This window comes from Dasypus novemcinctus, chromosome 11, assembly GCF_030445035.2.
Source record: "Dasypus novemcinctus isolate mDasNov1 chromosome 11, mDasNov1.1.hap2, whole genome shotgun sequence".
Classification (NCBI taxonomy): Eukaryota; Metazoa; Chordata; class Mammalia; order Cingulata; family Dasypodidae; genus Dasypus; species Dasypus novemcinctus.
In genome coordinates this window covers 34242366-34259034 of record NC_080683.1, presented here as the reverse complement: position 1 = coordinate 34259034, position 16669 = coordinate 34242366, and the positions used below count along the sequence as shown (strand labels likewise).

At 40.5% G+C, this 16669-nt stretch overlaps 1 protein-coding gene across 7 annotated transcripts in view; it reads right to left on the bottom strand.

Annotated features, from left to right (window-relative positions):
• The window catches only part of PHF3 (PHD finger protein 3), a 95253-nt gene extending 93768 nt beyond the window's left edge, over positions 1-1485 (bottom strand). The window contains exon 1 of one of the 7 annotated variants that reach the window (XM_058306934.2): positions 1097-1485. The gene's annotated coding sequence lies outside the window, so the exon portion shown is untranslated. Of the gene's footprint in view, positions 1-711 lie in introns of all 7 variants that reach the window. The other 6 variants (XM_058306927.2, XM_058306929.2, XM_058306933.2 and 3 more) reach the window with 6 other exon arrangements.
• Between the last annotated feature and the right edge of the window lie 15184 nt (positions 1486-16669).

Below are 16669 nucleotides of genomic sequence, written 5' to 3'. Positions count from 1 at the left end.
TAGAACAATGTATTATTTAGATACTTCCAAAGTAGTTTACTGTATCTTTTTGTTTTATTTTAATTTAATATAAGTTTGTAAAGCTCGTATTTGGAGAAGGCTCAATTATCGGTGTTTCTTTTTAAATTATGTCTACACGCAATGAAAAGTAAAACTATTAAAGCGTTGCTGCCACTTACATTAATGACTATCCATGATCATATTCTATGAACGACTCCTGAATAGCACCAATAATCACACACTCAAATTACTTAAGAGTCCTAAGTCTCTGGAAAACGGCATTTAAAAAACAAATGTAAAAAAAAGATCATGGTGGGGGGGGGACACTGAACTGTGCGCGACACCAACATTCTCTTTCTCCCTCCTCCCCGCCCCCACCCCGTGTCAGGTGATCAGTTATTTAGCACCATTAACAAGTACGTATCGACAAGTGGTTCATTAAATTACACGTACACTCGAAAGACAAGATTCTAGGTTTTTCATTTTAAACTAAGGAAAAGAGAGTCGACAGTTTGGGTCCCGAGCACAAAAGCGCGCGGGAGCAGGAGAATGGATGGAGCGCCAACTCTCCTTTCCAAAAGATGAGACCCGGCTCGGCCTCGCGACCAAGGCCAGTCTCCCCTTTCCCGACAGAGCTCAAAGCTCGATGCCGGGGACCCCACCCCCCAAGAGAAAAAAGTCTCAAAGGACCGGGTTGGGAGGGCTACGGACCTGGTCTTCTTGGCAGCGCCCGCCGGGCCTCCGGGCCTGCGCGCCGAGCGGAGGCGGCGGGGCACCCTCGTCGCCCAAAGGCCCGGGACCAGGGGCTGGGAAAGGCCGCGGCCTGGCCCCTCCGCCTGCGACCGCGCTGCCGCGGTTCCTTCCCCAGCCCGAGGTCCAAACGGTTCCGGGTGGCGGAGACGCGGCCAGAGCAGGCCGAGGACGTTGCGCAAGAGGCCCAAGGGGCGATTTTCCCCGCTGCGCGGGAGAAAGGCGCGGAGTGTCCGCCGCGGGAGGGGCGAGGAGGCCCGGGCGGCGCTGTGTGTGTGTGGAAGGGGTGGGGTGGGGGAGGGGAGGACTGCCTGTCTCCCTGGCCGCGGCCAGAGCCGCAACTCACCCAGCTCCGCCAGACGAGCGCTACCACTGGCAGCAGGAGGAAGATGGTGGCCGCTGCCGCCGCCGCCGAGGAGGAGGAGGGGGCCCGGTGGGTGCCGTGGAGAGGGGGTACGCGCAGGACGTCGGCGTCGCTGCCACAGCCTCTTTTCCTCTCGAGGCCGAGCGGCTGCGGCCGACGACACTACTCCTGACTTCCGCGCCACCCTCCTAAACCTTTTTGCAGCGGCCGCCGCCCAAGGCCTGAGGGTCGCTCGCCTCGGGTAGACTATGCAGCGGCGCGAGACCCCGCAGCCATAGGCGTGCGGCGGCGGCGCGGGGACAGGAGCGGGGCCGCATCACGTGACCCCACTGTTTACCGTTCTGGGCACCGCGGCCTGCGCCGCCGCGCCTGCGCGCTGTCGGGCCTCCCGACCTGCGCCTCGCCCGGCTGAGATCCGCGGGGCTTTTCTCCACCGCGCTCCAGTGCGTTTCCGCGACCCTCCCTGTCCTTCGAAGACGCTATATTGTCGTCGGGCCTCCAGTTTTTACCTCGCGGGCGGGCCGAAGTGGACGAAGCAATAGATGGTCGCTTTTTCCCAGCTCTAATGAATACTAAGGCATCGTAATGTGATGTTTATGGACAAAGATAGTCTCCTCACTCGAGGTACTTTTTAGTAAGTGGGTGTGTATTTAAGAGCGGGAGACTTGGGCACAACAAATGAGGCCGCTTGCTTTAGCGTCTCTACAGGCTCTGCACAGCAGCTTGACCATTAGCCGCCTGCACCCTCACCCTGGCCCTAAATATTTGGCCTACTTCGAGACTCAAAGGTTTACTTCAACGGGCAACTTTAATGGTATCCAAAGTCTAAGTAGTAGCTCTCGAAGTGTGTTCTCAGGATCACCTGGAGGGGTCCTCAAGACCTTTCAGAGAATCTGCAATTCCTTTGCTAATTACGTATGTATGAGGCCAAATGTTCACCTTATCCTTCAGCCATACCAACTTGTAGCAGCTGACAAATGTAGAAGTACATGTGAGTATCCAGCCATCTTCCAAGCCAAACAGTAAAGAAATTTGCAAAAATTAAAACGATGCCACTCATTGATTTTTCTTGGAAAATATATTTCTCATAAAAAGTATGTATGGTGATGTGATAGATTTCATTGTAACTTTTAAATTATTTTTTTTATTTTTCTTAGTTTTAATTTCCGACAGTAAATATCAGTAGATGTAACCCATACAAACAAAAGCTCTTAGGTGTCTCTCAGTAATTTTTAAGAGTGCATAAGAGATCTGAGAGTCAAAGTTTACAAACCACTGCTCTAGGTTATTTGCTTCCACAGCAGCTTGGGCTGACCGCCATGCACTGGGATAGAATTGTTGCTTGTCAGTCACTCTGACGAAAATGAGCCCCTTAAGCAGAGGGATTCTGTCTTCTATCAATGGCTACTATTACAGCACCCACTAAAGAATGATAGCCAGCACCACTGAACATCCTACTATATGGTCTATCCTCTTCTAAAATCTTTACTTGTTGATTTAAATCTCCACCAACCACAAGCCACATAGGAAAGTCTGTACAGGACAGAATAGTAGCTCACAGGCAAGTGGTTAAGATCTGTTCTTTCTTATCTCCAGTCTTCAGATATATTAAGCAATCCAATGCCAAATGGTTTGGATTGTCTTGATTCTACTGGAATCCTAGAATTCCACCACCTGCCTGCCTCATCAATCCCTCAAGACGTTGATTTACAATCTTTTTAAAATTTTTTTAAGAAAGCAAAATAGAAATGAGTAATTTTTTTTTTTCCTTTTTCACTTGGTTTATCAGTGATGAATTACAAAAGTAAGTCTAATATTATCTTCACTGTGCTTTTGGACCTCAGTATGAAATTTGAAAAGTACTTTAGGAAAGAATAAAATTACTGTTATAAACAAAATCCAATCCAAAGCAATTCAATACAGTAGAGCTGGGTAAGGAAAATCATTAGATGGAAATCCACTTAGAATATCTGAGAAAACTTACCTTTTCAGGGAATTTTTAGTAACTTTAAAAGAAAAACAAAATGGAAGTTAAAAAAAACAAAAAATAAGAACCATAAAATGTTACATTTATAAAACAAGTAAAAAAGTCAAGTTTGCCATAAAGCATAAATAAAATTATGTTATTTTGAACTAGCCAAGCACCCAGATCCACATTGGTCCATTGTTGTGGTTTGAATTGTATCCCTCAAAAAAGATATGTTCAAGTCCTAACTCCCTGGTACCCGTGAATGTGATTTTATTTGGAAATAGGATATTGGCAAATGTAACTCAGGAAAATTAGATGATACTGGGTTAGAGTGGTCCTTAATCCAATATGACTGGTGTCCTGATAAGAGGGAAATTTGTACATAGACACTCAGGGAGAACACCATGTTAAGACAGAAGGCAGAGATTGAAGTGATGCATCTACAAGTCAAAGAACACCAAGGATTTCCTACAATCACAAGAAGCTAGGACAGCGGCATGGAATATATTCTTCACTAGAGCTTCAGAGAAAACATGGCCCTACCAATACCTTGAATTTGGACTTCAAGTCTCCAGAATTATAAGAGAATAAATTTCTGTTGTTTTAAGCCATCCAGTTTGTGGTAATTTTTTAAGGCAGTTCTAAGAAACTTCTACAGCCACTAGTGATCTTTGCATTCTGCTTCCAGATATAAACACACACTATCCACCTTTTACCCAATTCACTGAAAGGTTACTAGAAGAAATGATCAACATAATAGTACTGGGAATGGCTAAACTGCACAGGATGCTTTTAGTTAAAAATCTGACTGGAAAATCAGATTGCATTTGTAACAGTGAAACCTCCAAAATCAATTTAGGAAAATTAAATTTGCTAGGGAAAAAAAAAAGACAAAATTCACAGTAGCTAAAATTAACAATGTATTTTTTTAAAAACAAATGTTATTGATACATATTATAAAACACATAAATGATCCAAAGTGTACAACCAATAGTATTTGGTATAATCACATCGTTGGGCATTTTCATTATTTGAATGATAATTTTAAAAAAACAAAATTTTTCACCTCTCCATCTTTCTATGCTTCCCCTGCTGTACATAGCTGCTATTTCTGGCTATTCTTGAACGATTATTTATTTATTTATTTAGCAGTTTTATTGAGATATATTCACATACCGTATGATCTATCCACAGTATGTAATCAATGACTTTTAGTATAATCACAATGTTGTGCGTTCATTACCACAAAACATTTTAGAACAATTTCATTACTCTGAAAAGAAAAACTCCATACCACTTAGTAGTCCTTCCTCAGCCCTACATAGCCATTAATCTAATTTCATCTTTATAAATCGATTTATATTTACATTTTATATAAATGGAATCATAAAATATGCAGTACATTGTGTCTGGTATCTTTTTTTGTCTATTAACATCTTCTAGCATCTTGTAGTATTGTATTAGTCAGCCAAAGGGAGTGCTCATGCAAAATACCAGAAATTGGTGGATTTTTATAAAGCGTATTTTTTTTTTAATTTTTTATTTATTTCTCTCCCCTCCCCCCCCAGTTGTCTGTTCTCTGTGTCCATTCACGGTGTTCTTCTGTGACCACTTCTATCCTTAGCAGTGGCACCAGGAATCTGTGTTCCTTTTTGTTGCATCATCTTGTTGTGTCAGCTCTCCATGTGTGCGGCATCATTCTTGGGCAGGCTTCACTTTCTTTCGCGCTGGGCAGCTCTCCTTACGGGGCGCACTCTTTGAGCATGGGGCTCCCCTATGCGGGGGACACCCCTGCATGGCACGGCACTCCTTGCGTGCATCAGCCTGCGGGCATGGGCCAGCTCCACACAGGTCAAGGAGGCCCAGGGTTTGAACTGTGGACCTCCCACGTGGTAGGTGGATGCCCTATCCATTGGGCCAAGTCTGCTTCCCTATAAACGGTATTTATTTGTGGTAAGAGCTTGCAAATACCAGGCCATAAAGCATAAGTTACTCCCCTCATCAAAGTCTATTTTCTCATGCTGGAGCAAGATGGCTGCCAATGGCTGTGGGGGTTCAGGCTTCCTGGGTTCCTCCCTTCCAGAGGTTTGCTTCTCTCTGGGTTCAGGGTTCCTTTCTTCCTGAGGCTTGCTTCTCTTTCCTCTGTGTGCTTACTTCCCGGGGCTATAGCTTAACAGTTCAGCATTAAACTCCAACATCAAAATCCCTTAACTCTGTCCTTTGCCATGCCTTTGCCCCACCCACCAAGGGACAGGGAGTCAAAGCCCTACTGACACAATTGCTTAGTCAAGTAAACCTCGGAATCCAGTATAATCTCGTATGCCCAGAGGAAAAGACCAGTTTACAAACATAATCCAATATTACTTTTGGAATTCATCAATAATATTAAACTGCTGCAAGTATTCACATACATTTGTGCAGTTTCAAAGAAAAATGGTTTTATATATGCAATTTAACAGATATTCGTATTTCACATGTGGTTGTATAAGCTATACAGTCGCATGTTACATTTTTTACCTTTCCTTTTAGTAACATACATGTCCTTAGACATTCTCTTTAAACCACTTTCATACCCACATAATACTACATCTAGTTATAAACATTTTGTTGGGCTTTCACCTTTTCTACTCATTACCAAAGATTAACACACTTCCTTTTACCAATTATGCACAAGTTAAACCTGAACTTTCCATTCTCTAACTTATTTCTATTTTCTGGTGACCCATAATCAAGTTAGTAACTCTATGGATTGCACAATATATTTAATTCATAGTAGTGCAATCATAGAGTATTTGTCCTTTTCTGTCTGGCTTGATTCACTCAATATATTGTTCTCCAGTTTCATCCATGTTGTCACATGCTTTACAACTTCATTTCTTCTTACAGCTGCATAATATTCCATCATGTGACTATACCACAGTTTGTTTATCCATTCATTGATTGATGGATACCTGGTTTGTTTCCAACTTTTAGCAATTGTGAATAACACTGCTATAAACATCAGTGTGTAGATGTCTGCTCATGTCATTGTTCTCAATTCTTCTGGGTGTATACCCAGTAGAGGAATTGCTGGGTCATATGGCAAATCTATATTCAACTTATTTAGGAACTGCCAACCAGTCCTCCACAGTGGCCGCACCATTCTGCAATACCACCAACAGTGAATCAGTGTTCCTATCTCTCCACATCCTCTCCAACACTTGTAGTTTTCTTTCTAATAGTTGCCATTTTAATAGGTGTGAAATGATATCTCATTGTAGCATTTGATTTGCACTTCCCTAATTGTTACTGAAGTTAAACATTTTTTTCTTGTGTTTTTTGCCATTTATATTTCTTGTTTGGACAAATGTCTCTTGCCCATTTTTTAATCAGGTCATTTTTTTATTGTTGAGTTGTAGCATCTCTTTATATATCATGGATATTAAACCTTTATCAGATATGCAATTTCCAAATATTTTCTCCCATTGAGTCAGCTGCCTTATCACCCTTTTGACAGTCTTTGAGGAGCAAAAGTTTAATTTTGATGAGGCCTTATCTATTTTTTTTCCTTTTATTTCTCATGCTTTGGATATAAGGTCCAAGAAATCACAACTATCACAAGGTGTTAAAATGTTTTTTTTGTTTGTTTGTTTTTAGGAAGTACAGGGTAATAAACCCAGGGCCTCGTATATGGGAACCAGGTGCTCAACCACTTAAATTACATCCACTCACCATCACCATTTGTTGAAGAGACTGTTTTGTCATATTAACATGCCTTTGGTAAGTGTTGAAATCCAGTTGGCCATAGAGGTATGGGTTTATTTCTGGACTCTCAATGGTATTTCACTGATCTATATGTCTATCTTTATGTCAGTACCATGCTGTTTTGACCACTGTAGCTTAGTAATATGCTTCAAGGTCAGGCAGTGAGTGTCCTCCCACATTGCTCTTCCTTTTTAGAATGTATTTGACCTTCAGGTGCACTTACCCTTCCAGCTGAATTTGGTAATTGAATTTACTATTTCTGTAAAGTAGGCTATTGGAATGTTGATTGTTATTGCATTAAATCTGTAAATCAGTTTGGGTAGAATTGGCATCTTCATGATATTTAGTCTTCCAATCCATGAACATGGAATGTCTTTCCATTTGTTTAGTTCTTCATTGATTTCTTTTAGCATTATTTTGTAGTTTTCTGAATATAGGTCCTACACTTCTATGGTTAAATCGATTCCAAGGTATTTGAGGCTTTTTTGTTGCTATTGTAAATGGATTTTTTTTCCTCCTGATTTCCTCCTCAGATTGTTGAATCCTAATATAGAGAAACATTACTGATGTTTGCAAGTTGATCTTGTTTCCTGCCACTCTGCTGCACCTGTTTATTAGCTCAAGTAGCTTCACTGTAGACATTTCAGAATTTTCTAAATGTAGGAAAATGTCAAGTGCAAATAGTGAGAAATTTACTTCCTCCTTTCCTGTTTGGATACCTTTTTTTTTATTTCTTGTCTGATCTAGCTAGAACTTCTAACACATGATGTTGAATAACAATGGTATCAATGGTCATCCTTATCTTGTTTTTGATTTTAGAGGGACAGTTTTCAAAATTTCCCCATTGAGTACAAGGTTGTCTGTGGGTTTTTCATATAAACTTTTTATCATATTGTGGGATTTTCCTTCTATTCCTATCTTTTGAAGTGCTTTTATCAAGAAAGATGCTGGATTTTGTCAAATGCCTTTTCTGTATCAGTTGAGGCAATCAAGTGGTTTTTTCCTTCAATTTGTTAATATGGTGTATTACATTTTCTTATGTTGAGCTTGCCTTGCGTACCAGGAATAAATCCCACTTGGTCATGATGTATAAGTCTTTTGATATGTTGTTGGATTCTATTTGCAAGTATTTTCTTTAGACTTTTTGCATCTCCTTAGAGAGAGTTATGAAATTTTATTTTCTTGTAGTGTCTTTATCTAGCTTGGATATTAGAATGATGTTGGCTTCATAATACGTATGGGATAATCTTCCCTTCTCTTCAATTTTTTGGAAGAGTTTTGGAAGAGTTTAAGAGTGTTAATTCTTTTCAAAATTTTTGTAGAATTCACCTGTAAAGCCATCTGGTCCTGGACTTTCTTTCTGGGAGATTTTTGGTGACATATTCAATCTCTTTAAATGTGATTGATATGTTAAGTTCTTGTATTTCTAGTTGTGTCAGTGTAGGTTAGTTTGTGCATTTCTAGGAATTTGTCTTTTTCATCTAGGTTGTCTATTTTGTTATTATACAGTTTCTCATAATATTCTCTTATGATCCTTTCTATTTCTGTGGTGTGAGTTGTAATATCCCCCCTTTCATTTCCGATTGTATTTATTTGCATCTTCTCTCTTTTTTTCTTTGTTAGGCTAGCTAGGGGTGTCAATTTTATTGATCTTCTCAAAGAACCAGCTTTTGTTTTGTTAATGTTCTCTATTTTTTTTGTTCTCAATTTCATTTATTTCTGCTCTAATCTTTAATTTTATTTTGTATATTTAATAATTGAAAATATAAACAATAAAAAATAAAAAGACAACACATTTGAATAAATACATCCATTTCTAAAATAAATGTACTGGATACATGTAATTTTTTTTGAATCATAATTATGTTGCACAATATATTTAGTTCATAGTAACACAATCATACAATTTTTATCCTTTTGTGTTTGGCTTGCTTCACTCAACATAATGTCCTCCAGGTTCTTCCATGTTGTCATGTGCTTTATGACTTCATTTTTTCTTACAGCTGCATAATATTCCATCATGTGAATACAACAGTTTGTTTATCCATTCATCCATTGATGGACACCTAGGTCGTTTATATCTTTTGGCAATCATGAATAGTGCTTCTATGAACATCAGTGTGCAAATGTCTGTTCCTGTCACTGCTCTCAGTTCTTCTGCATATATACCAGTAATAGTATTGCAGGGTCATGTGGCAAGTCTACATTCAACTTCTTCTTTTTTTTTTTTTTTAAATATTACATTCAAAAAATATGAGGTCCCATTCAACCCCACCGCCCCCACCCCCCACTCCCACCATAGCAACACTCTCTCCCATCATCATGACACATCCACTGCACCCGGTAAGTACATCTCTGAGCATCACTGCACCCCTTAGTCAATGGTCCACATCATAGCCCACACTCTCCCATGTTCCATCCAGTGGCCCTGGGGGGATCTACAATGTCCCCTAATTGACCGTAAAGCACCACCCAGGACAACTCCACGTCCCAAAAACGCCCCCCATCGCATCTCTTCCTCCCATTCCCCGCACGCAGCAGCCACCATGGCCACCCTTCCCACGCCCATGCCACATTTTCTCTGTGGACATTGGATTGGTTGTGTCCATTGCACATCTATGTCAAGTGGGGGCTTAGATTCCACATGGATACTGGATGCACTCCTCCTGCTTTCAGTTGTAGACACTCCAGGCTCCATGGTGTGGTGGTTGACCTTCAACTCCATGTTAGCTGAGTAGGGTAAGTCCAATAAATCGAGTGTAGGAGCTGAAGTCTGTTGAGGCTCTGGGCCCGGGCATCACACTGTCAGTCCAGAGATTCAAATCCCCCAAATATATCTCAAACCCCAGCACCAACTACAATTCCAGTAAAGTAGCATGAGAGTCTTGTGAAAAGAGATCCCCTCTGAGTCCAGTTCCATCACGCAGAAACACCAGCTCCAAAGAAGGGCCATCTGACATGGTAGTGAACCCCATCTGCCATGACCACAGAACTCGTGGGTCTCCTTATCCCTCAAAAGAACCAATACCTGGGATTGTATCCACCTTATCCGTCTCTTAGACTCTGCTCAGCTGTGCATAAGGGCATTCCTTCAGACAACCTCCAGACTCTTTTTTAGAGACTCGTAGCCTTATAAACTCATTTCTCCTTTCCATTTCCCCCTTACATTAGGTGAAACAGCATTTTGAAGTCATGTTATTATATGTAGACAGGGATATTCTGCTGATCCACATTGAACCTTTAATTCAAGGTCATTTTCTAGTTGCATCTTCAGCTGGTATGTGGTAGTGATCCCTCGGTGCCAGGGAGGCTCATCCCCGGGTGTCATGTCCCACGCTGGGGGGAATGCACTGCATCTACATGCTGAGTTTGGCTTTGAGAGTGGCCACATTTGAGCAACATGAAGGCTGTCAGGAGGAAACTCCCAGGCACAATGCTACTCTAGGCCTTGTTCTTATTTGCAGGTGTATAGCCTCACGAGCATAGCCATGAGTATCAGGAGCCCACTGTTGGGCCCTCATTCCTTCCTGGTTCTTACCGTTGCACCTGGGGGACTGCCGCTGCTCCCCCAGGGACCATGACAGAGACCCCCCAACCAGGAACCCAGCACCCCCTCAGCTGTTGTTTTTAATTGTTTCCACTATGAGTATATCTAAACATTACCATGTACCCTGGACATATGCCCTGTATAACTCCCTGTCTACCATATATAGCCTGTCAATAACATCCCATATCAGTATTCCTTCGCCGCCATTGTTGAACCACTCTGTGATCCAAAACTTCCTGTAAAGTGAGTCCCAACATAATGTCAGTTTCCCTTACTAGTAAAATGGAATATAGCGATGAGTTTAAAGGTTAGATCTAGAGTACATATTGATTTGGAAAAATTTCTACATCCTATCTTTTTCTTTTCTTTTTTTTTCTAATTATTGAGCTTCTCTTCACAAGAGTCTTAGATCACAGTAATTCATATATACAATATACAGTACTCCCACAGATCCACCATAAAACCTTTTCCCTTCCACAGCGATAATCTTTTAACTTATTCATATCATATTTCCTGAAACTGATGTACATATTCCGAAACAATAGCTTTCAAACAAGGTGACATCTGTGCTTACAATGTGGTCCAAACTTTAGGATGTACAGTTTTCTAAATTTTTTAGTTATCCTATGTTTTGCATTACGGTTTACATTATTAGTCTGTCATCCCCTATATGTTTTTGGTGTAATATTACATGTTTTATATTCATCCTCATGTACTCTCACAAAACTCCTCTCTTGCCCCCACATTTACCTTGGTTCCATCCATTCCACATCCATTTTCCCCTCCCCTTGGGGCCCACAGCAACAGCCAATCTCCATTTCCCGAGAAGCCACGTCCAGCGATACTTGCAGCAGTGTTCAGGGCATGACTTTCTCAACTGCCCTAACGCCCTGGGAGCCACCCTTTCTCACGAGAGATACAGTTCGCTCTATTTGATGGCATTAGTCCTCCCCAGGATGTGGGTCCACCCCAACTCTCACTTCTTGGGTCTCTACCCAATGATACAACCCACCCTGGCAAAATGAGCCTTCAGCTATTGCCCCAGAGTCCGTCCCGCAGCAGACCATCTCCCCTGAGCATCCTAAACAGGTAACCCTCCTAATTATATTTTGATACGATTTTCTCAACATTTTACTCTCAACGAACACCTGACACTCTCCTATGTTCGTATGTTGCCCCTCCCTCGCCCCAATTATTGGACAATATTACCCCTCCGCCCATCCTCAGCCCCCCTCAAACCCGCAAAGCCCCACCCGAAGGCAACCCCTTGCCCCCATTTTGTCCCTTCTTTGTGCTCATACTTACCACCAGCTCATCATAGATTCCACCCCTGCAGATGTCGGCTTGTTGCTGCCTCCCTTCACCCCTCCTCCTAGCCTTTGTTATCTCCCTTTTCCAGCCGTTGCTATCCTTCACCGCCTACCTCATAGCTGCCTGCACAGCTCCGCCTATCCACTACCGCCCCGTAGTTAATCCGCCCCCGTTCCTACCCCTCCCTTGACCCAACCTTATATAATCAAGTGTATTTCCGCAATAAAGTGGACTAGCTCACTCTCACAGGCTGTCTCCATGGTTTTTACCGCGCGTCCCCCACACCTGGAGAACCTAGGCCTACGCGCTGGCCTAGGGGCTCACCGCCGAGCCGTGGAAGCCCGCCCGGTCCTCGTGGGTTGCTAACTTAAAATAGCAAGCCCACAGTCGGCTCACATCCTTCCTCCACCCCCCCGATTTCCTGTAAGCCTCTTTTCCAGTCTCTAGCTCTCTGAGGCAGGTTGCTTATTTCATATCGTTGAGGTCATGTAGTATTTGTCCTTCAATGCTTGGGTTGCTTCACTCAACATAAGGTTCTCAAGATTCATCCATGTTATCACGTGTGTTTGTAGTGTATTTGTTCTTACAGCTGAGTAGTATTCCATTGTGTGTGTATACCACATTTTATTGATCCACTCGTCTGTTGATGGGCACTTGGATTGATTCCAACTTTTGGCGATAGTGAACAATGCTGCTATGAACATTGGTGTACATATATCGGTTGGTGTCCTTGTTTTCAGTTCTGCTGGGTATATACCCAGCAGTGGTATTGCTGGGTCGTATGGCAAATCTATGGTTAGTTTTTTGAGAAACTGCCAAACTGACCTCCAGAATGGTTGGATCCTTCTGCATTCCCACCAGCAGTGGATGAGTGTTCCCCTTTCTTCACATCCTCTCCAGCATTTGTATTCTTCTGTTTTTTTTCATAGCTGCCAATCTTATGGGAGTAAGATGTTATCTCGTTGTAGTTTTGATTTGCATTTCCCTGAGCGCTAGAGATTTGGAGCATTTTTTCATGTGCATTTTAGCCATTTGTATTTCTTCTTTGGAGAAGTGTCTGTTTAAATCTTTTTCCCATTTTTTAAATGGGTTGTTTATCTTTTTATTTTCAAGATATATGAGTCTTTATATATGCAAGTTATAAGTCTCTTATCAGATATATGGTTGCCAAATATTTTCTCCCATTGTGTGGGTTCCCTTTTTACTTTCTTAACAAACTCCTTTGAGGTGCAGAAGGCTTTAATTTTGAGGAAGTCCCATTTATCTATTTGTTCTTTTGCTGCTCGTGCTTTTGGTGTGATAGTCATGAAGCCATTTCCTATTACCAGGTCCTGTAGATGTTTCCCTACACTGCTTTCCAAGATCTTTATGGTCTTGGCTCTTATATTTCGGTCTTTGATCCATCTTGAGTTGATCTTTGTATAAGGTGTGAGATGGTAATCCTCTTTCATTCTTCTACATATGGCTATCCAGTTCTCCAGGTACCATTTGTTGAATAGGCCATTCTCTTCCAGTTGAGAGGGTTTGGTGGCTTTATCGAATATTATATGGCTATATATATGAGGTTCTATATCAGAACTTTCAATTCGATTCCATTGGTCTGTGTGTCTCTCCTTATGCCAATACCATGCTGTTTTCACTACTGTAGCTTTGTAGTATGTTTTGAAGTCAGGAAGTGTGATTCCTCCAATTTCGTTTTTCTTTTTCAATATGTCTTTGGCTATTCGAGGCCTCTTTCCTTTCCAAATAAATTTCATAGTCAGTTTTTCTAGTTCCTTAAAGAAGGCTGTGTTGATTTTTGTTGGGATTGCATTGAATGTGTAGATCAGTTTTGGTAGGATAGACATCTTAATAATATTCAGTCTTCCTATCCATGAACAAGGAATATTCTTCCATTTATTTAGGTCTTCTTTGATTTCCTTGAAGAGTCTTGTATAGTTCTCGGTGTATAAGTTTTTTACCTCTTTAGTTAAATTTATTCCTAAGTATTTGATTTTTTTATTTACTATTGTGAATGGTATTTGTTTCTTGATTTCCTCCTGATCTTGCTCATTATTGGTGTACAGAAATGCTACTGATTTTTGCGCATTGATCTTATAACCTGCAACTTTACTGAACTCATTTATGAGTTCTAGAAGCTTTGTTGTAGACCCCTCAGGGTTTTCTATGTATAGGATCATGTCATCTGCAAATAATGAAATTTTGACTTCTTCCTTTCCAATTTGAATGCCTTTTATATCTGGTTCTTGCCTCAGTGCTCGAGCAAGTACTTCTAAGACAATGTTAAATAGGAGCGGAGACAATGGGCATCCTTGTCTTGTTCCTGAGTTTAGAGGGAAGGATTTCAGGATTTCTCCATTGTAAACAATGTTGGCTATAGGTTTTTCATATATACTCTTTATCATGTTCAAAAAGGTTCCTTGTATTCTGATCTTTTGGAGTGTTTTTATCAAGAAAGGGTGCTGTATTTTGTCAAATGCTTTTTCTGCATCTATAGATATAATCATGTGATTTTTTTCCTTCAATCTGTTTATATGGTGTATTACATTGATTGATTTTCTTATGTTGAACCATCCTTGCATACCTGGAATAAATCCCACTTGGTCGTGGTGTATAATTCATTTAATGTGTTGTTGAATACGATTAGCAAGTATTTTGTTAAGTATTTTTGCATCTAGGTTCATTAGAGAAATTGGTCTGTAATTTTCCTTTCTTGTGGTGTCTTTGTTTGGCTTTGGTACTAGGGTAATGTTGGCATCATAGAAGGAGTTAGGCAATGTTCCTTCTGTTTCGATTTTTTGGAATAGTTTCAGCAGGATTGGTGTTAGTTCTTTCTGGAATGTTTTGTAGAATTCACCTGTGAAGCCGTCTGGCCCTGGGCTCTTCTTAGTTGGGAGATTTTTAATGACTGATTCTATCTCTTTGCTTGTGATTGGTTTGTTAAGATCATCAATTTCTTCTTTCGTCAATATGGGCTGCTTATGTGTTTCTAGGAATTTGTCCGTTTCCTCTAAATTGTCATTTTTGTTGAAATATAGTTTTTCAAAGTATCCTCTTATGATAGTCTTTATTTCTGTGGGGTTAGTGGTGATATCACCTTCTCATTTCTTATTTTGTGTATTTGTATCTTCTCTCTTTTTTTCTTTGTTAGTCTTGCTAAAGGTTTGTCAATTTTGTTGATCTTCTCAAAAAACCAGCTCTTGGTCTTGCTTATCTTTTCAAGTCCTTTCTTATTTTCTATTTCATTTAGTTCTGCTCTTATCTTTGTTATTTCCTTCCTTCTTCCTGTTGGGTTACTTTGTTGTTGTTTTTCTAATTCCTTCAAAAGTGCAGTTAGTTCTTCAATTTTTGCTCTTTCTTCTTTTTTGATATATGAATATATGGCTATAAATTTCTCTCTCAGTACTGCTTTTGCTGCATCCCATAAATTTTGGTGTGTTGTGTTATCATTATCATTTGTTTCAAGGTAGTCGTTGATTTCTTTTGAGATTTCCTCTTTGACCCACTGTTTTTCTAAGAGTGTGCTGTTTAATTTCCAAATCGTGGTTTGAAGTCTGGGCCTCTGTTCCTTGCAAATTTCCAGCTTCACTCCACTGTGGTCAGAGATATTGTTTTGTATGATTTCGATCTTTCTGAATTCATTAAGCCTTTCTTTGTGGCCTAGCGTATGGTCTATCTTGGAGAATGTTCCATGTGCACTTGAGAAAAATGTATATCCTGCTGTGTTTGGGTGTAATGATCTATATATGTCTATTAGATCCAGCTCTTCTAATATACTGTTCAAATGTTTTGTTTCTTTAGTGATTCTCTTTTGAGATGTTCTGTCCAGAGTTGATAGTGGTGTATTAAAATCCCCCACTATAATTGTAGATGCATCTATTTTTTCACTTAGTTTTTCCAGTGTTTGCCTCATGTATTTAGAGGCACCCTTGTTAGAAGCATAAATATTTATGATCGTTCGATCTTCTTGACAGATTGTCCCTTTCACTAAAATGTAGTATCCTTCTTTGTCTCTCACAATGGTTTCACATTTAAAGTCTATTTTGTCTGATATTAATATAGCTACTCCTGCCTTTTTTTGGTTATTGTTTGCTTGTATGATTGTTTCCAGGCATTCACTTTCAACCTCCATGAGTCTCTGGGTCTAAGATGTGTCTCTTGTAGACAGCATATAGATGCGTCATATTTCCTTATCCAGTGTCCCAGTCTGAATCTTTTGATAGGTGAGTTTAATCCGTTGACATTCAGTGTTATTACTTTCAGGGAATTATTTGTGTTAGCCATATTTTGATTGGATTTGTGTTTGTCATATTTTGTTTGTATTATTTTTTTTCCCTTCTATTTTTGTCTTTTTTGTTGCTCTTACACTCTCCTCCAACTCTGCCTGTCCTGTTTTTTCCTTTCTTCCTGCAGAACTCCCTTTAAAATTTCTTGAAGGGGAGGTTTCTTGTTGGTATACTCTTTCAGTTTCTGTTTATCTGTGAATATTTTGAACTCTCCATCATTTTTGAATGCTAGTTTAGCTGGATAGAGTATTCTTGGTTGGAAATTTTTTTCCTTTAGTACCTTGACTATATCATACCACTGCCTTCTTGCCTCCATGGTTTCAGATGAGAAATCAGCACTTAATCTTATGGAGCTTCCCTTGTATGTGATGGTTTTCTTTTCTCTTGCTGCTTTTAGAATTTTCTCTTTGTCTTGAGCATTGGATAAGTTGACAAGTATATATCTTGGGGTGGGCCTGTTGGGGTTTATGACCAGTGGAGTGTGCTGTGCTTCTTGGATATGTACATCTGTCTCTTTCAGTAGATTTGGGAAGTTTTCAGCCATTATTTCCTGCAACACTCCTTCTGATTCCTTTCCCTTCTCTTCTCCTTCTGGAATGCCTATAATACATATGTTTGAGCGTTTTTCATTATCATTCAGGTCCCTAAGTCCTATCTGGATTTTTTCTATCTTTTTATTGACCACTTCTGCTATCTGT